The sequence below is a fragment of the Ornithorhynchus anatinus genome, chromosome X2 (genome assembly GCF_004115215.2).
Source record: "Ornithorhynchus anatinus isolate Pmale09 chromosome X2, mOrnAna1.pri.v4, whole genome shotgun sequence".
NCBI lineage: Eukaryota > Metazoa > Chordata > Mammalia > Monotremata > Ornithorhynchidae > Ornithorhynchus > Ornithorhynchus anatinus.
In genome coordinates, this window is record NC_041750.1 from 14,416,484 (window position 1) to 14,437,096 (window position 20,613).

Sequence of the window (20,613 nt, forward strand, 5' to 3'; positions counted from 1 at the left end):
GAGATGTGTTGTATAATGGATGGCCAGAGTGTAGTACCAAGCTGTGGAAGCGGAATTTGATTGTGAGTCCCTCAAGGGACAAGGTCTCTGTCTAATTCCCACTTGTCTACTCTTTCCCAGTGCTTCATGCAGTGCTCTGCATACAACAGGCACTTAATAAATACTGCTACTGAAATAGCATTTTGTCACAAATGGATGGTGTATCCAGATTTGGGTTGGGTTTTTTTTTTTTGCTTACTCTTGAGCATCACTCTGAATACCTCTGGTAAGAAATTAATTTCATTTCCAGCTTTCAAATTGTTTCTGAAAACTCCACCGAAACATTGTAATTGTATTCCGCCAAGAATTAGAGAAATGCTATTGCAGTGAGTTGTTAGTGATCATTTGAAATGCAGCCTCAGATATGGCATGGAACCAAAAAGGTTCGGGAGTGGTGTTGGAGTGGGACAACATTTGGTTTGCAATGAGAATTCTGAATTTGAACCCCTGAGCTAAGAAGATGCAGAGACCATAATATCCCAATCTATTTAAAAATCATCAGACCAATTTTGGAATTTCCCCAGCAATTCAATCAGTGGTATTTACTGTGTGCAGAGCACTGTTCTAAGTGCTTAGGAGAGTGCAATACAACTGACTTGGCAGACACATTCCTCGGCCCACAAGGAGCTTAGAGTCTAGAGTGGGAGTCAGCGATGGAAATAAATTATGGCTACGTACGTAAGTCCTCTCTCAGGGTAGCACCTGGAGAGTTTCCAGTACTCTACAAGTCTCGACTACAGGAGGGAGAGTCAAGCAGAGGCCTATCCATTCCATTCCTAGCTTGGCCAGTGGCTAGCGAGTGGAAGGCAATCTACTGCAAGTCAAAACTTACCTATGCTAGGCAGCTGCGGCATGGGAGCGAGTCGAGGGCGGAGACTCAAGTTTACTGTGTGGAAGGAGGCAGTGGTAAGCCACTTCCATATTTTTACCAAGAAAACTCGATGGTTACAGTACCAGAATGATAGCAGGTGGAGGTGGGGCGTTCTGGGAGAAACACGTCCATGACGTCGCTATGGGCCGGAGACGACTTGACAGCCTAAGGCAGGATGTACTTAAGTACAGTGGGGCGAATATCAAGTGCTTAAAGGGTAGAGGTCCAAGTGCATGAGCGAAGCGGAAGAGACAAGGATTAGGGGAAATGAGGGCTTAGTTGGGGAAGACCCCTTGGAGGAGATGCAATTTTAGTAAATCTCTGAAGGGTAGGCAAAGTTGTGGTCTGTCGGATACAGAGTGGGAGGGCGTTCCAGGCCAGAGGGGAGGATGTGGGCAAGGGGTTGGTGGAGAGATAGATGAGATCGAGGTACGGTGAGTAGGTTGGTTGGTGTTAGAGGAGTGAAGTGTGTGGGCTGAGTTGTAATAGGAAATCAGGGAGGCGAGGTAGGAGGGGGCAAGTAAAGCTGAAGCACCTAAGTAGCTACTGTATGCAGAACACTGTAGCAAGGGCTTGTTGGAAGGGTACAGTAGAATTAGTATACATGATCCCTGCCCTCAATCTAGTGGGGGAAGTGGACACTAAAATAATTTGCAGAGAGGAGGAAATAATTGTAAGATATGGGAATAAGTGCTGTGGGGAGTTATGAGTCCTTAAGTGTTTAGGTGGCGCGAAAGGGCCAGAGGGGCAGTTGGGGAATATAAAGTGTGAGATTAGAATTAATCATGCAAGGCCTTTCTGGCGGAGCCGTGATTTCACAAGGGCTCTGAAGAAGGAAAGAGCCGTGGTCTGTTGGATATGAGTGGGGAGATCTTTGCAGACAGGGAGGTGGAAGGTGGGGTGGGGGGAGCACAGGTCAGTGACAAGAGAGATGAGAACCAGGCAGTGAGTAAGTTCGCATGAGAGGAGTGAAGAGTGGAACTGGGCTGTAGTGGGAGAACCATTAGAGGTTTCTAAGGAATGGGGAGACGTGTGGAGAATGCTGTTTTAGATAAAATAATTTGAGCAGCCGAATGAGGTATGGACTGGAGGCAGGGAGATCAATGAGGCACCTGATGAAATATTCCAACAGGGATATTACAAGCACCTGGATCGGCGTGTTGGCCATTTGGATGGAGAGGAAGGGGCAGATGTTGGAAATATTGTGGAGGCAGAGCTGGCAGGATTTGGCAACTGACTAAATACGGGGATTGAAATAGAGGAAGGAGTCAAGAATAATGCTATTGTTAATGGGCTTGAGAGACAGGGAAGGTAGTGTTTTTGATGCTGAGAAGATTTGCTATTATGACCACTCTCTTTGTAAATTTTGTATGCCTGTCTCCCGTTAGAGTGCAAACTCCTCTTGGGTCGGAAACCTGTCACTCAATTATTCTTTACCTCTCAAGTGCTTAGTACAGTGTACTTTACCAATAAATGTGGCTACTACTTACTACTGCTATGGACACTAGAGCCAAACAACCTGCTGAGGGGTTACCTTCCAGGAAAATGTTTCGGCTGACTTTATGAAAAGACTGGGTCATTTTCGTACTCAGGAGCCTACGTGTTTAAATCTCTGCACATCATGTGGGCGTTTAATCGGGTCCAAGTGTTTTGCAAGTTAGTGATTTCCAACTGAGCGAGTCAAAGCAGCAACACTGTTTGATCAATTCAGTGGGGAAAGGGAGAGAGAGAGAGAGAGAGAGAGAGAGAGAGAGTGTATGTGTGTGTGGAGAGAGAGAGAATTCGCCAGGGTGAAAGTTACATTAGATTTACAGAAAGGAAAGCAATTAGGTCGGGCTCTCTCTCTCTCTATCCCCCCCACTCCCCTCCACCCCAACCCTCTCCATCTTAGGGGAACAAATTCTTTATAGAATATCTGTGAGATCTTACACAGCAGTGACCCTAGATGAGGCCATTTCATTGATGGAGTTGAAATTGTACTTGAATCCCAGGTTTTCTTTGGACAGCAGAAAAGGGAATGGTGGAATGCAGGCTCTTGAAATGAATGCATATTTAATATCTACATTTATGAATCTCAGTAGGAAATCCCCGATTAATTTCTAAACTCCCCACCTTAAATCCCCCAACTCCCACATCAGCACTTTCATGCCTGCCAAAAGCTTAAATACTCACAAACCCCTGTAGCACTGAAGTCCATAGCTGATATTCTCTCTAACTTCTCATATCTGTAATTTACTTTAGTATCTCTCCCCAGCTAGATGGAAAACTTCTTGAGGGTACAGATCATGTCTAATAACTGCAGTCTCCCAAGTGCTTAGTACAATACTTTGCATACAGTAGGCGCTCAATAAATACTATTCAATCAATCAATTGTATTGAACACGTAAGGTCTGCAGAGCACTTTACTAAGCACTTGGGAGAATACAGTATAGCAGAATTGGTAGTCACATTCCCTGCCTACAGTGAGCTTCAGCCTAAGGGGGAGACAGACATTAATATAAATAAATAAATTACAAATATATACACAGATGCTGTGGGAGTGGTGAATAATGGGGGCAGTTCCAAGTTCAGGGGTGACGCAGAAGGGAGAAGGAGGAGAGGAGATGAGGGCTTCATTGGGGAAGGCCTCTTGAGTTGGGCTTTGAATAAGGCTTTGAAAATGAGGAGAGTGATGGTCTGTTGGATATTAAGAGGGAGGGCATTCCGGGTGAGAGGCAGGATGTGGCCGAGATGTCGGCGGCGAGATATGTGAGATTGAGGGGCAGTGAATAGGTTGGCGTTAGAGGAGTGAAATGTGTGGGTTGGGCTGTAGTAGGAAAGCAGCGAGGTAAGGTAGGAGGGGGCAAGGTGTTTAAGTGTTTTAAAGCCGATGGCAAAGAGTTTCTGGTTAATGTGGTTGTTAATGGGCAACCACTGGAGGTTCTTAAGGAGTGGGGAAACATGGACTGAAGAGTTTCGTAGAAAAATGATCCGGGCAACAGAATGAAGTGTGGACTGGGATGGGGTAAGACAGGAGGCAGGGAGGTCAGCCAGGAGGCTGACGCGGTAATGAAGGGGGGTTAGGATAAGTACTTAGATTAACATGGTAGCAATTTGAATGAAGAGGAAAGGTGGATTTTAGCGATTTTGTGAAGGTGAAACCAACAGGGTTTGGTGACAAATTGAATATGTGGGTTGAATGAGAGAGATGAGTCGAGGATAATGCCAAGGTAGTGGGCAAGAGGGATAGTGGTGCTGTCTACATTGATGAGAAAATTATCAGGAGGACAGGGTTTTGGTAGGAGGATAAGGAGTTCTGTTTTGGGCATCTTCAATTTGACATGTTGGCAGGACATCCACGTAGAGATGTTCTGAAGGCAGGAGGAAATGTGAGACTGCAAAGGAGGAGAGCGATCAGAGCTGGAGACATAGATTTGGGAATCATCTGCATAAAGATAGTAGTTGAAGCTGTGGGAGTGAATGAGTTTTCCAAGGGAGTGGGTGTAGTTGGAGAATAGATGGGACCCAGAACTGTCCTTGAGGGACTCCCACATTTACAGGGTGGGAGGCAGTGGAGGAGCCTGTGAGACTGAGAATGAGTGGCCAGAGAGATAGGAAGAGAACCAGAAAAGGAAAGCATCAGCAAAGTCAAGGTTGGAGAATGTTTTCAGGAAAGGGGGGTGGTTGACAGTGTCGAAGGCGGCTGAGAGGTCAAGGAGGATTAGGATGGAGTAGAGACTGTTGGATTTGGCAAGAAGGAGATCATTGGTGACCTTTGAGACTATAGGTGACTTTCGAATGATCAGAATAATATTCAGCAAGGTTTAGAGTTAGCTTCTTCATTGTTGTACTGTGCCCTCTCAAGCACTTAGTACAGTGGTCTGAAAACAGTAAGCACTCAAGAAATACGATAGAATCTATTGATTGGTACAACTGATTGCGGAGGAAGAATTAATCTAAGGGAAAGTGCTTGTGGGAATCTTTCAAAATCAGATTTTACGGGTCACTTGCAAGTAGCAAATGGTTAGGAGGGTTCCTCTATCAGTCTTCCAAATTCCACCCTGCAGGGTGACTGATCTATCTGCAACATCAAACAGGTCTATGAACAAAGAGAGAAGGAAGTAAATTGCAAACACTTCACTCTTGTATTCTTTTCAAATCCTTATTTTATTCAAGCTGGAAGGTTCTTTGAGGGAGTAGTTAATCTTCCTGCCTGTGAACTTTCATAACTTGGAATTATTTTGACATTCAAGGAAGGGCAGTTATTGGAACAAGTTAGTGGAGTAGGACCAATCTCATCCCATTGGGGAGTGAAGAGCTGGTTTGGTTTTGGACAAGAAAAGCAGTCAGGTGCTGAACTGGTCATTCTCGGCTGGAGAGCCGCTTGGGTTTGGAAGAGAAGTGGAAGTTGCTTACTTGCAGGCCCAGATCAATAATTTACATGGTCCTGGGTAAAGTGCAACTCCAGTGCAAGGAAGAAGGAGGAAAGACTCCCTGGGCAGGATCGGTCAATGGCTGGACCTTTTGAGGACAACCCTAAGCTGGGTCTTGAGGATGAGTAAGAGAAAGCTTTCTACCCCTCTTTATTCTGCTAATCTCATACCAGCATGTGCCACGAACGAGTGGGTTTTGCAGCCGGGCAACGCGCACCAAAATACCTGGCACTTATCTGGGCATTGTGGATTGCTGAATGCTCCAGATGTCCCCTGCCATTACTCAGCTGTTGATTTTGCATATTTCATTAAGTTCATTCAGTTCTTAGCAAAGCACTGTTACAAACGCTATATACATATCTATAATTTATATTAATGTCTGTCTCCACCTCTAGACTGTAAGCTCGTTGTGGGCAGTGGATGTGTCTACCAACTCTGCTATGCTGCTATCTTGTACTCTCCCAAGTGCTTAGTACAGTGCTCTGCACACAGTAAGTGCTTAATAAATGCGATTAATTGACCGATTGGGAGAGCACAGTAGAATTAGTTGACGTGGTCCCTCCAGTCACTCATTCATTCATTCAATCGTATTTTTTGAGCACTTACTGTGTACAGAGCACTGTACTAAGTGATTGGAAAGTACAATTCAGCAATAAAGAGAGGCAACCCCTGCCCACAATGGGCTCGCAGTCTAGAAGTGGGGAGACAGACATCAAAACAAGTAAACAGGCATCAATAGCATCATTATAAATAAATAGAATTATAGATATATTCACATCAAAACAAGTAAACAGGGATTAATGTAGATAAATCGAATTATAGATGTGTACATATATACGTAAGTGCTGTGGGGCGGGGGGGTGGAGCAAAGGGAGAGAGTGGGGGCAATGGGCAGGGAAGAGGGATCTGAGGAAAAGGGGGCTTAGTCTGGGAAGGCCTCTTGGAGGAGGTGAGCTTCAGTAGGGCTTTGAAGGGGAGAAGTGTGATTGTTTGGCAGATGTGAGGAGGGAGGGCATTCTGAGCCAGAGGTAGGATGTGGAGCAGAGGTCAGCGGTGAGAAAGGCGAGATCGAGGCACCAGAGGAGGTTAGCACCAAAGGAGCAGAGTGTGCGGGCTAGGATATAGAAGGGTAGAAGGGAGGTGAGGTAGGAGGGGGCAAGGTGATGGAGAGCTTTGAAGCCAATAGTGAGGAGTTTTTGCTTGATACGGATGTTGATAGACAACCACTGGAGATTTTTGAGGTGGGGGGGGCGGGTGTGTGACATGCCCAGAGTGTTTCTGTGGAAAGATAATCCGGGCAGCAGAGTGAAGTATAGATTGAAGTAGGGAGAGACAGGAGGTTGGGAGGTCAGAAAGGATGCTGATGCAGTAATGCAGTTGGGATAGGATGGGTGAGATCTTACAATCTAGGGGGGGAGACAGCCATGAAAACAAATTATAGGGAGGTGGAAGAAAAAAAGTTTAAAGATATGTACAGTGTACATAAGCAGTACCTGGGTGTGTGAGTGGGGAGAGGGAGTGGTACTGGGGAAGTGACGAAGCGACACGAGGTGGAAAATAAGGTGGGGAGATGAGAGGCCGCTGAAAGGGATGCGACTTCAGAAGGGCTTTGAAGAGGGAGAGCAGTGGTCTGTTGGGTGTGAAGGAAGAGGGACTTTCAGACACGAGCAAGAGGCAAGGAGCGAGACAAGAACACGACACAGCGAGTAGGTCGGCTTGAGAGGAGCGAAGCACGTTAGCTGTGTTGTATTGGGAGAAGAGCAAGGAAAGCAGCATGGCCTAGTAGAAGGAGCTCGGGCTTGGGAATTGGAGGACCTGGGTACTGATCCTGGCTCCGGCACTTGGCTCTGCGACCTTGGGCAAGCCACTTCACTTCTCTCTGCCTCTGTTGCCTCATCTGCAAAATGGGGATTCGATACCCAATCTTCCCCCTATTTAGAGTGTGGGCCCATGTAGAGTCTAATTATCCTGTGTCTGCCCCAGTGCTTGGCACATAGTACATACTTAACAAATACCACAGTTAGTATAAGTCAATAATAATAATAATAATAATAATGTTGGTATTTGTTAAGTGCTTACTATATGCAGAGCACTGTTCTAAGCGCTGGGGTAGATAAAGGGTAATCAGGTTATCCCACGTGAGGCTCATAGTCTTCATCCCCATTTTACAGATGAGGTAACTGAGGCACAGAGAAGTTAAGTGACTTCCCCATAGTCACACAGCTGCCAAGTGGCAGAGCTGAATTCGAACCCATGACCTCTGACTCCCAAGTCCATGCTCTTTCCACTGAGCCACGGTGCTTTGATGAAAGAGCTGTGTGAGTGCCTTGATGCTCGTGGTCAGGAGCTTCTGCTTGATGCAGAGCAGAAAGGGAAACCTTTAGAGGATTTTTTTTTTAGGCATGGGGAGACATGGGCAAAATAATCTGGCAGCAGAGTGAAGTATGGAGGACTCGAGAGGGGAGAGGCTGGAGGTAGGGAGGTCAGAGAGGAGGCTGATACAGATGCTGGAGATGTTGTGAAGAAAGGGCCGGCAGGATTTGATGATTGACTACATATGGGAGTTGAAGGAGGGCAAGAGGAGTCAAGGAGAGGGCCACGATCGCAGGCCTGATTGCTGGGGAGGGTGCAGGCATTGTCAACAGTGATGGGAAAGTGAGGAGGGGTGGAATTTGGGAGAATTTGGGAGAATTTATTACATGCTTACCGTGTGTAGACCACTGTACTGCGTGCTGGCAAAGTGTATGGAGGTGGAAATTACACACGGTCCCTGGCCCTCAAGGGTGTCAAAATTTAAGATTCTTAGGAGGGAGAGGGGACTGGTGACAGACACATAAGGAGTGATGAAGCAGTAAAACACAAAAGTAACTTAAAAGACAAAGACAAATGCACAGAATGCAAACAAAAATGAGCTGTTTGGGATGTTGTTTGGCTCACAATCCAAGGGACGGTGGCTGAATTATCATCGGCATCAAATGCTCAGTACAGTGCTTTGCACACGGTAAGCTCTCAATAAATACGAGTGAATGAATCTGCGTGTTTTCACCCAGCATTTGGTACGGTACCCCTGCAGCCAGTGGGCGCTCAAAACATGCTATCTCATGCAGGCAGAATGGCTGTCTAGAGCAAAATTGGTCATAGTTGTATGCCTGTATCGATAGTAGAATTAGTGGGGGAGAAGGAAGAAGGTCGTGTCTCCGTTTTTAACCAGAAGCATTTTGTACTTTATCTTGCGTGATAGCATGTTTTGGACTCAAGAGCCAAAACATCCCTAAGAATTCGGAATCGTCACCTACTGGTCTGGCATTAACAAAACAGGGAGTTGTGACTGCACCTGGAGATTCATTCATTCAATGGTCAGACAGGCACTTCAGGGAAAAATGTAATAGAAAAAGGAATAGAGATGAGAAGAAGAATCTCAGTTGATGACGAACAAAACCAAAACCCAAAAAGCACGGCCTGGGGTTAAGTGCTCATCAGTCCCCTATAGATGATTTAATTTGAAGACTCCTGGCCTGGGGAGTCAAGTGCCTCCTTTAGTTATTATTGGAAGGAAAAATCATGTACCAAGTCATGACTTTCACCCTCCAATTCATCCCGCAATACACCCATAAACAGAACTGTAACCCATGTCCAAATCCAGAGTGCGGGCTTTGTTCAGGCGATACGGATGATCCTGCATTTATTATTGCTGAGTCTTCCCTTTATCCATTATGAGTTAGAATCATGGTGCAGCAGTTCTTAAAACTATTTATTTTAGGGGAGGAAAATATGTTTATTTAGCCACAACATGCATGCAGTACCAACTGCTGGCTATTTCAGTGGCATTTAAGGAAATATTGTTGGGGAGCATTTATGTTCTATACTTCAATCAGCCAGAGCCAGCAGTATCCCAATAGAAAGACCCTCAACAGACCATTTTCAGCATTTTGCTGCAATTAAACTCCCCTGGTTTTAGCCCTCAGGCAATTTAGTACCTTTTTACATATGCACATTATGAACTTTTGACCAGGGTCTGGTAGTCATATATTAGAGAGCAGTTTTTGAAAGCAGCCTTAACAAGTTCCTCTGAGTATTACAGTTGGAGTCAGTTGTTGAAAAGGTAATTTAAGCAACTTGCAGTGAGGCCATTCAGGATCTTACTGATGATCCTAAATATGTCTTTTTTTTCTCCCCCCTTCCCTTGTTTCCTCTGGAAGCTGGTAGCAAGAGCTCTCAGAGTATGTGATTGATCTTTTATTCAGTAGCTAACGAGGGCTGTGATTCTATTAGTGCTCTACAAGGCATGGGAACAGTGATTTAATGAAGTGTCTAGTGAGCTGGTCATAGATTTATCCTGTTGTCTCTAATTTGCAGTGCCGTTGTGAGTATGAAAGGAACTGCACTCACACTGCCATTAGGCAGGTATTTCCTTAGTAAATTGTTGTAAGGTCAGGTGTAGTTATCTTTGCAGAGGCAATGCCTTGCCTCCTCAATGTCTCAAGATGACAGCCACTGTGCTGAGCACTCACTGAAGCGGAAACATGAAGATCAGAGGTCTGTCTCCAAGTCCCCTTTAGCTGATGTGGGAGCAGATGAACTGCCAAGTAGGACTAATAAAGTCATAATTGGGGATTAAAACAGGAGAGGTGTAATAACATCTTAATACAAACTGGCGTATGTTATAGTTACCATCAATTGGTGTGAAGTTACAGATCCACCTGAATGAGTTACATTTCCCTTTATTAATTTGGAGAAATGAGTCACTTTGCAGCAGAACCCAAGGACTTAGAAACCGCTGTTTGAAAGTGACATTATCATGCCTACTGCTTTTTGTTGCGCATGTCACCTGTCAATATCCTATGCAAAAGTAGTAGGGTATTTTCCTATTGCACTGAAAATACAGTAATTTCGTCACTTGTCTTTGGCTTTGCCTTTTTTGCTCTGAGGCTCATTGAATTTCTGTTGTATTTGTCTTTGCTAAGCTGAGCTGTTTGCTTTTTTATGAAAAAATGTCTTCCTGCAATTCAGAAAGTGCTGGTAAGCTTTCACAATGAAATATTTTCTCTCTCAGGAACAGAAACAGAGTGTCTTTGAAAAACAGTAGTCTGCGAGTAAATTAGTATTTCATAATGCATGGAAGCACTTAATTGAAATAGAAATGTCTCAACCTCTTACCGTTTAATATTTACATTCTTAGAAAAGGATGTGAAACATTCACTACTTATAAAATGCAATTAGTGGGTAAAAGTAGAACTGTTGGAAAAACACCACCACAGTTCTGTAAGATTGTGAGTTTGTATAGCATTGACTGCAGGTCACAGCAGCTTAACTTTCCCAACATTTCCCACTTCCCAAAGCTTCCCAATTTTCCCGTTCTTTAATATTTCCCGACATAAAAACTAGAGTGACTTTAAGAATTTAGTGCATCATTGGAATGGCAACATCCAATAGCACTTCCTTCAGTGTCTGACTAATAATAATTACGGTATCTGTTTAGCGCTTACTAAACGCTGTTCTAAGTGCTGGGGTAGATAGGAGTTAATCAGGTCGGACCGAGCCCCTGTCCCACACGGAGCTCACAGTCTAAGTAGGAGGGAGAACAGGTATTTTCATCCCCAGTTTACAGTTGAGGAAACTGAGGCACAGATAAGTAAGTTGCCCAATATCACACAACAGACAAATGGCAGAGCTGGGATTAGAACCCAGGTCCTCTGACTCCCAGGCCCGTGTTCTTTCCACTAGGCCAAGCTGCTTCCCCAGCTACAGTATCGTAAAGTGACACAGTCTTCGGGAAGTAATGTCTGTGTATTTTTATTTTTTTTTTTAAAAAGGAATATGGCCACTCACTTAGATCTCTTGGCCAGTTCCGAATTCTTAACTTGGGGAGACTTGGAAAGAGCAGTGTGGGTTATATAATTTCATTCCAAACAGAAACAGATGGAAGGGAAATTATAAAATCAATCAATGGCATTTATTGCGCCCTCATTATATCCATTCAATAGTATTTATTGAGCGCTTACTATGTGCAGAGCACTGTACTAAGCACTTGGAATGAACAAGTCGGCAACAGATAGAGACAGTCCCTGCCGTTTGAAGGGCTTACAGTCTAATCGGGGGAGACGGACAGACAAGAACAATGGCAATACATAGAGTCAAGGGGAAGAACATCTCGTAAAAACAATGGCAACTAAATAGAATCAAGGCGATGTACATTTCATAAACAAAATAAATAGGGTAATGAAAATAGATACAGTTGAGCGGACGAGTACAGTGCTGAGCGGATGGGAAGGGAGAGGGGGAGGAGCAGAGGGAAATGGGGGGAAAAGAGGGTTAAGCTGCGGAGAGGTGAAGGGGGGGTGGTAGAGGGAGTAGAGGGAGAAGAGGAGCTCAGTCTGGGAAGGCCTCTTGGAGGAGGTGAGTTTTAAGTAGGTTTTTGAAGAGGGGAAGAGAATTAGTTTGGCGGAGATGAGGAGGGATGGCATTCCAGGACCGTGGGAGGACGAGGCCCAGGGGTCAACGGCGGGATAGGCGAGACCGAGGGACGGTGAGGAGGTGGGCGGCGGAGGAGCGGAGCGTGCGGGGTGGGCGGTAGAAAGAGAGAAGGGAGGAGAGGTAGGAAGGGGCAAGGTGATGGAGAGCCTCGAAGCCTAGAGTGAGGAGTTTTTGTTTGGAGCAGAGGTTGATAGGCAACCACTGGAGTTGTTTAAGAAGGGGAGTGACATGCCCAGATCGTTTCTGCAGGAAGATGAGCCGGGCAGCGGAGTGAAGAATAGACCGGAGCGGGCCGAGAGAGGAGGAAGGGAGGTCAGAGAGAAGGCTGACACAGTAGTCTAGCCGGGATATAACTGCTTACTGCCCGTAGCAGTAAGGTAGCGGTTTGGGTGGAGAGGAAAGGGCGGATCTTGGCGATATTGTAAAGGTGAAACCGGCAGGTCTTGGTAACGGATAGGATGTGTGGGGTGAACGAGAGAGATGAGTCAAGGATGACACCGAGATTGCGGGCCTGAGAGACGGGAAGGATGGTCGTGCCATCCACGGTGATAGGGAAGTCTGGGAGAGGACCGGGTTTGGGAGGGAAGATGAGGAGCTCAGTCTTGCTCATGTTGAGTTTTAGGTGGCGGGCCAACATCCAGGTGGAGACATCCTGGAGGCAGGAGGAGATGCGAGCCCGAAGGGAGGGGGAGAGGACGGGGTGGAGATGTAGATCTGCGTGTCATCTGCGTAGAGATGGTAGTCGAAGCCGTGAGAGTGAATGAGTTCACCAAGGGAGTGAGTGTAAATGGAGAACAGAAGAGGGCCAAGAACTGACCATTGAGGAACTCCAACAGTTAAAGGATGGGAGGGGGAGGAGGTGCCAGCGAAGGAGACTGAGAATGACCAGCCAGAGAGGTAAGAGGAGAACGAGAAGAGGACGGAGTCCGTGAAGCCAAGGTGAGATAAGGTATGGAGGAGGAGGGGATGGTCGACAGTGTCAAAGGCAGCAGAGAGGTCAAGGAGGATTAGAATGGAGTAGGAGCCATTGGATTTGGCAAGAAGGAGGTCATGGGTGACCTTAGAGAGAGCAGTCGCGGTAGAGTGGAGGGGACGGAAGCCACATTGGAGGGGGTCTAGGAGAGAATGGGAGTTAAGGAATTCCAAACATCGATTGTAGATGACTCGTTCTAGGATTTTGGAAAGAAAGGGTAGTAGGGAGATAGGGCGATAACTGGAGGGGGAAGTGGGGTCAAGAGCGGGTTTTTTTAGGATGGGGGAGACGTGGGCATGTTTGAAGGCAGATGGGAAGGAGCCATTGGAGATTGAGTGGTTAAAAATAGAAGTTAAGGAAGGTAGGAGGGCAGGGGCGATGGTTTGAAGAAGGTGAGCGGGAATGGGGTCCGAGGCGCAGGTGGAGGGGGTGGCACTTGCGAGGAGGGAGGAGATCTCCTCTGAGGATACTGCAGGGAAGGATGGGAAAGTAGGGGAGAGGGTTGGTGGAGGGGAGGGGAGAGGCGGAGGGGTGACTTTGGGGAGCTCAGACCTGATTGTGTTGATATGCAGAACACTGTCCTAAGCACTTGGAAGAGGACAGCACCAAAGAGTCGTTAGACTTGTCCCCTGCCTTCCAGGAATTTAGCGTCTAGAGGGGGAGACAGGCATAAAAATAAAACCAAAACAAGGGAGGCTGCTGCAGCACTCGGTGCCCTGGCTCCTAAGGAACCATTCTTTACGCTCCTGATGGCCTTAACATGTGTTCCCTACAGCCCTGCCTTGGTGCATTCAGCTGGGTGTTTCTATTTCCTTGTTTTGGACTCTTTGTAGAGCATCAATTCTCCCTAGGTTTGATGTTTGTATTCTGTCAGTCTTGTGGATGATTTTGTACCATAAATGCGCATTTAGACAATGCCCCTATGTTCAGAAGATCAGCTCAGTGTTTTAAAAGCATCTCAAAGTTATTTTTTAATTGCCTAATATTGACACTGTGTCCCAGTATAAATACATTCACAGGTAGAGCATTATGCCCAAAGAGCTACCATTTCATTAAAAGAATCTACAGTGGAACTAATATTTAAGTCCGCTAGTCATTGCACTGAGAGAGTCGGTAAATGGTTTATCGTAGATTAGACGATGCACATCGGAGCCCGTCTAAATCAATACAAGGCTAGTCAAGTCATAGGTGAAGTGCTCCGTTTGATTCTTCTTATAGGAATTGCCATAACCAATGAGAAAATGTAGTTCTTATTGGCTAACTTCACAGTTAGAATAATTGGAATTGTTATCTGAATGTTTTGGGGTAGTCTGGCTTATTCCTTATGAATTTGGTTTTGCTAAGCAAAGAGCACCCACTTTGATGAAGTGGTATCTAAACAGAAACAAAAAATAATGTGTACAAAATGTGCTCATGGTTTCTAAAAGATACAGAGCTTTCTACCTCTTTTCTATCATTTGCATACTACTCAGGCAGAGGTGACTGAAAATATAACACCAATTGCCTTTTGTTGTAAGGTCCCTGTGATTTGAATTGGTTGCCTAGCCAGGGAAGGTAGCCATATTCCAAAATCTTCATTACATTTGGGACTAAATGCCATCTTCGTGGCTATTCTTCCTGGGGTGGCTCTTGAGAGGGACTCCTGAGAATGCCCTGTTCAACTGTGTTGGAGAAAAATGAGCCCTCTCTTCGAAATTAAATAGAAAGCTGTGGTGATTAAAACCTGACCTTAAAGGAAAGCATGAGAAAGTCCCAAGACGAACGCTGTTTAGAAAAACGGGTCTTCTCGGGCCTTACAAGGGGAAGTCGATTTCAAATTTGCAAAATCAATTTTATGTAAGTTGCTGGTATTTTCTCAATGCACAAAGGGCAGGAGTGTATATCTGAATTTACAGAAATCCCATCTTTTCTAGTATGTGAAGTAGGTTAATATTTGCTTCAAGAACCATTTTACCCGCTATGGTGTTTTAGTCCAATACAGAGAAACTATTTTTTTTTTTTTTTACTGGTTGGCCAGAAACACCTTTCTGTCATGGTGTGGAGTCTGAAAAGGGTTCTCAAATCATCCATTACCAGGTCAGAGGCAGGCACAACTATGTGAAAGCTGAGTCTGAAACAAGTCCCAATTAGGATAAGACCTGCTATGGACAGAGCCATGGAGAGACTCTTAGCTTATCATTTCTTGGCCATGCTATTGATCAGTTATGTGTTTGCCTGTGTTATTAATAATTTATACCTTGAAAAATCTATGTGCATTATAGGCTTTGATCTTGTCATGAATTTCAAAGCCAAAGATTCCATTTTCTTTTTTTTTTATTTTTTATTTTCAAAGAGATAGAATGGAAAATCATTTTTAAACTTTTTCAGTAGGAGGACTTGCAGCTGACACTTATCCATGTTAATGAGATCTGAACATTAATACAGTTTATAAAAAAAAGAATCAAGGTAAGCTTAAGGTACTCTCTAGGTGAAAAGTATCTGAATTCAAGGTCTATTGCATCTAGTAGATTAAAACAGAAATTAAAGACCTTAGACTAAGAAGAGATCAAAGGCTGCCTTTTCATTGTTCTTTAATTGTTTATTGACTTCAAAAATACTTTTTAGTTTAAACTGACTTTCATGTCTCTTGAATGCTCTTTTGTAAAGTGACTTTGAAAACTCCTGGCTAATGTCTTCATTAAGTGGAAAAAATTTCTGTTAAAAATATAACTGTAACTTGGCTTTCATTAGAGTAAGGATAGATAAAGCCTGCTTAATTGAGATCTGTTTTTCTCAGTTCTGAATTTTACCCCCCAGATTGGTTGAAATCAATGTTGATAAAACCCTGAAATCGACACAGCTACTGTGAAACCTTTTTTTTTTTTTTAACCCTAGGACTCTGGAAACTTGTACTTTAAGTCTGATGATGTTCACTTTCTTTGTTAAAAAATACAACTGCAGAAAAATGGCAGTGTAATACGTTCTGTTGACTTTCTCTTTAGGTATTGATTCATTCATTCAATAGTATTTATTGAGTGCTTACTATGTGCAGAGCACTGTACTAAGCGCTTGGAATGTACAAATGGGCAACAGATAGAGACAGTCCCTGCCCATTGACAGGCTTACACAGAGCATATAGTCCCGGTGATCAGTATAGCTTCCAACCTTTCTGTAAACATCAGCAATAAACATTTGCTTGTGTTCAGTTTTTCTTTCCATGTGTGCTACTGTTGAATTTATAGTTCCATGTTTATATACATTATATACATTCTGGCCAGAGTCCAGAATGGCATTACTACAGTTGAATTTCTTTTTCAACTAATCACCTCAAAAGTTATTTCATAAGTTACCAAAAAGGAAATAGCTCTCCAAAACCACACTAAATTAATATCATCATCTTGAAATCTGTATTCAAATTTGAGAAATACCCTAGTACCACGTAACTGTTGATCCATAGCCATTGGGGAAGGTACTAGACAGTCTGAGAGAGTAATAATGGTGATATTTTAAGTGCTTACTGTGTGTTAAACCCTGAGTTAAGCCCTGGGGTAGCTACAGAATAATCAGGTTGGAAAGAGTCCTTGTCCCACATGGAGCTCACAGTCAAAGTAGGAGGGAGAACAGGTATTGAACTCCCATTTTGCAGATGAGGAAAATGAGGCACAGAGAAGTGAAGTGTCTTGCCCAAGGTCACACGTCAGGCTAGTTGTGTACCAGGGAATAGAACCGAGGGCCCCCGACCCCCAGGCCGGCGATCTTTCCTCTGGGCCACAATGTTTCCCACTCTGGAGTAATCTGGCTTAATCCAGACCCTGTCTTCCCTTCCTCTCTCCTGAGGGGCCTCACCTTCTCCCACTCCCCTGACTTGCCTTGGTCCTCAATGCCACTTTCACATCATTACCCCCCTTTTTCCCTCCCTCTTTTTTTTAATGGCACTTGTTAAGTGTTTACTATGCACCAAACACTGTTCTAAGCACTGGGATATACATTCATTCATTCAATAGTATTTATTGAGCGCTTACTATGTGCAGAGCACTGTACTAAATGCTTGGAATGTACAAATCGGTAACAGATAGAGACAGTCCCTGCCCTTTGACGGGCTTACAGTCTAATCGGGGGAGACAGACAGACAGGAACAATAGTAATAAATAGAATCAAGGGGATAAACATCTCATTAAAACAATAGCAAATAAATAGAATCAAGGTAATGTACATCTCATTAACAAAATAAATAGGGTAATGAAAATATATAGAGTTGAGCGGACGAGTACAGTGCTGAGGGGAGGGGAAGGTAGAGGGGGAGGAGCAGAGGGAAAGGGGGGAAATGAGGGCTTAGCTGAGGGGAGGTGAAGGGGAGGGTAGAGGGAGAGGAGAGGGAGCAGAGGGAAAAGGGGAAACTCACTCTGGAAGGCCTCTTGGAGGAGGTGAGCTCTAAGTAGGGTTTTGAAGGGGGGAAGATAATTAGTTTGGCGGAGGTGAGGAGGGAGGGCATTCCGGGACCGCGGGAGGATGTGTCCCAGGGGTCGATGGCGGGATAGGCGAGAACAGGGGATGATGAGGAGGTGGGCGGCAGAGGAGCGGAGCGTGCGGGGTGGGCAGTAGGAAGAGAGAAGGGAAGAGAGGTAGGAGATTATTGAGGTATTTTAGAAGGAGAGTTGATTGCCTTCAAGTCAGTGGTAAGGAGATTCTCTTTGTGGGTGGGCAACTATTAGAGGATTTTGAGTATCAGGGAGATATAGACTGAATGTTTTTTTCAGAAAAATGATTCGGGCAAACCTCGTCAAAATTACAAGGTGGCTGGCTATGGTTAACAGTGAGGTCTGTGACTGTGTAACTGTTGAATTTGTGGTAATATCTTAGCCACAGGTATTCTGTTTCCTGATTGCTTTTTACATCACTGTTGCATATGGCCATCACTTCAATAAACCATCACTCAATCAGTAGTATTAATTGAGTCCTTATTGTGTAGAGAGCGCTGAGGTAAGCCCTTGGGAAAGTACAATAGAATTAGTAGACATGATCTCTGCCCTCAAGGAGTCTACAACCTAATGGGGAGACAGAGAGTAAAATAAATTGTGGGTAGGGGCGAGCAATGGAATATGAAGATTTGTATCTAAGTGCTACAGGAGATGGGTGAGTATCCAGGTGCTGGCATAATGGGGAAGTGCTGAAGTGGCAGTTGGGGAGATACAGGTTGAGGAGAGGAGAGATTAATCAAGGAAGGCCTTTTAGAGGAGGTGTGATTCTGGAAGGGATTTGAAGATGGGGAGAGCTGTGGTCTAGCAGATATTCTCGCTCCTACTTAGACTTTGAGCACTATGTAGGACAGGAGCTGTGCCTGACCTGATTGACTTGTATGTATCCCAGATTTTAGTATGGTGCTTGTCACATAGGAAGTGTTTAACAAATGCCACCATTATTATCATTGTTATTATTATTTTATTGTCGTGTGAAGAAAGAGGGATTTCCAGGTAAGTTTCTGCAGTTTGTATAGTATTACTTACATAATACAGGATAAGAAAGTCATGGGTTATTTCCTGATATTGATGAATTTAGAAAATTAGGAAATATTAGAAAGAAAAATAGAATCAAACAGGAGGGTTGAATTTTGGGATCCATATTCACATGAGCCTTCCCTCTTGAGCGTCCACCCTGGACCCAAACCAAGTAAATAACTCAGCCCTGCCCTGATCTGTTCTGGCCTGCTTCCCGATTCCTACACTGTTCAGACTGTGTATCTTGTATTAAGCCCGGTTCTTGGCCCAGGTTAAGTGTTTCAGAAATAGCGAAGCTATCTGGACTAGGTTGGTGGCTATTTTGATAGAGGAAGGGGCAGAAAATGTTGGGGAGGAAAACTGACAGGATTGAACAACCAGCTAAATTTGAGGTCCAAGAGCTCAGGGTCACATATCTAGGGAACAGCTCAGATTCTTTTAGATAGAAGAGGCTTTTACAAAAGTCAATGTAATTTTAAATACTTTAAAGCAAACACCTAAAGTAGATATTGGCAAAAGCTGAGGGAATTGGCTGTCCTGGTACTTCATTTTGCGGTCGTATCCCTTGCTTCGGTTAAAAATAAAATCTCTAACCTGTGAGTGCAGGAGATATTGTAGTTAATGGTTCTGATTGCATCCTCTTCAGGCAGGAAGTGGAAAGCCCTTGTCATGCCTTAAATAATGTAAAGTTTGGAACCTTGATAAATGACTTGGTGAGGAACTGGCTAGAAACCTGAAAGCACGTTTCTGTCAGTATCAGCTGAGAAATCATCCTACTATTGCTACAACTTTTCAATTAATCTGAAACTCTTTGATCTCATCGCAAATTAACTCTGTGTTTAGAAAATCCATGCTTCCTGGGAGGAGTTTGCTTATGGTTGTCAGAGATGACGTCGTCTAACACTGGAACATACCAGTAACTCCATCCATAACTAACTGATGAAATGATTAGCCTCTGAATGCCTTCTCTTTTGCCGTGTTTCCCTTGCCACCCCCAACCTCAGTAATTACCCTGTATCTACCCCAGCGCTTAGAACAATGCTCTGTACATAGTAAGCGCTTAACAAATACCAACATTATTAATTGGGTATCACGTGAGATTTTGAAATGCTCAAAATCAGTCATGAAGTGCTCTGCCTCAAGGGTAAGGGGTTGGAGACTTTTTTTCTAAGGCATAATCAAACAATGAATTGCTCTTTTCCCCCAGATAATTCCCATTTAGGGGCAATTCGGGCCAGAAAATTTAACATTTCAAAACCTCAAGCCTCACTCAATCTCCCTGTGGTTCCAAGGGATGCTGACGTGACTATTTTGTGCAGACTTCTAAGATCCCCAGAGTTAATATTTGGGGTCTTACAACCCTACAGTTTTCAGGGGTTCCAGGTAGACAGGTTAATATCTTGGTCCCGCATAGGGTCGACCCCTGACAGCTGTTGCAGGTACCATATCCACAAGCGTACGTGACGTCACACATTATTACATCAAGCACACAGTGTAATTAATGTAAAGGCATCTTATGCATTGTTTGGCTGGCAGATGTCTCTGCCTGAGGCCGTCTGAGGGCAGATCGGCTTTTCCAGGGTGACCCCTCACCCTGCCCCACCTTTTCTCCCCACTTGCTCCAGAGCCTTTGCATAACTTTCCACAGTCCCTGTGAACATCAGTGCCATTGAACCTGGTGGCAGAAAGTAAGGAAGGGGACATAAAGGTGTCCTCTGCCATATATGTTCTAGACAAGGGGCAGACCAGCTGAAGAATATTCTGTGTGGAATAAAACTGAAGCCCCAGGACCTCCTTCTTGCCAAATCCAATGGCTCCTACTCCATTCTGATCCTCCTTGACCTCTCTGCTGCCTTTGACACTGTCGACCATCCCCTCCTCCTCCATACCTTATCTCACCTTGGCTTCACGGACTCTGTCCTCTCCTGGTTCTCCTCTTACCTCTCTGGCCGATCATTCTCGGTCTCCTACGCTGGAGCCTCCTCCCCCTCCCATCCTTTAACTGTTGGAGTTCCTCAAGGGTCAGTTCTTGGCCCTCTTCTGTTCTCCATTTACACTCACTCCCTCGGTGAACTCATCCGCTCTCACGGCTTTGACTACCATCTCTACGCAGATGACACGCAGATCTACATCTCCGCCCCTGTCCTCTCCCCCTCCCTTCAGGCTCGCATCTCCTCCTGCCTCCGGGACGTCTCCACCTGGATGTCGGCCCGCCACCTAAAACTCAACATGAGCAAGACTGAGCTCCTCATCTTCCCTCCCAAGCCCGGTCCGCTCCCAGACTTCTCCATCACCGTGGATGGCACGACCATCCTTCCCGTCCCGCAGGCCCGCAATCTCGGTGTCATCCTTGACTCGTCCCTCTCGTTC

General features: G+C 44.8%; 1 protein-coding gene and 1 non-coding gene across 2 annotated transcripts in view; both read left to right on the forward strand.

Moving 5' to 3' along the window:
• The window catches only part of WWOX (WW domain containing oxidoreductase), a 1,106,560-nt gene that overhangs the window by 396,843 nt on the left and 689,104 nt on the right, over positions 1 to 20,613 (forward strand). The window lies entirely within an intron of this gene.
• Positions 724 to 861, forward strand: LOC114807482. Its single transcript, XR_003755543.1, has one exon. It is a non-coding gene; the product is annotated as a small nucleolar RNA SNORA7 (small nucleolar RNA).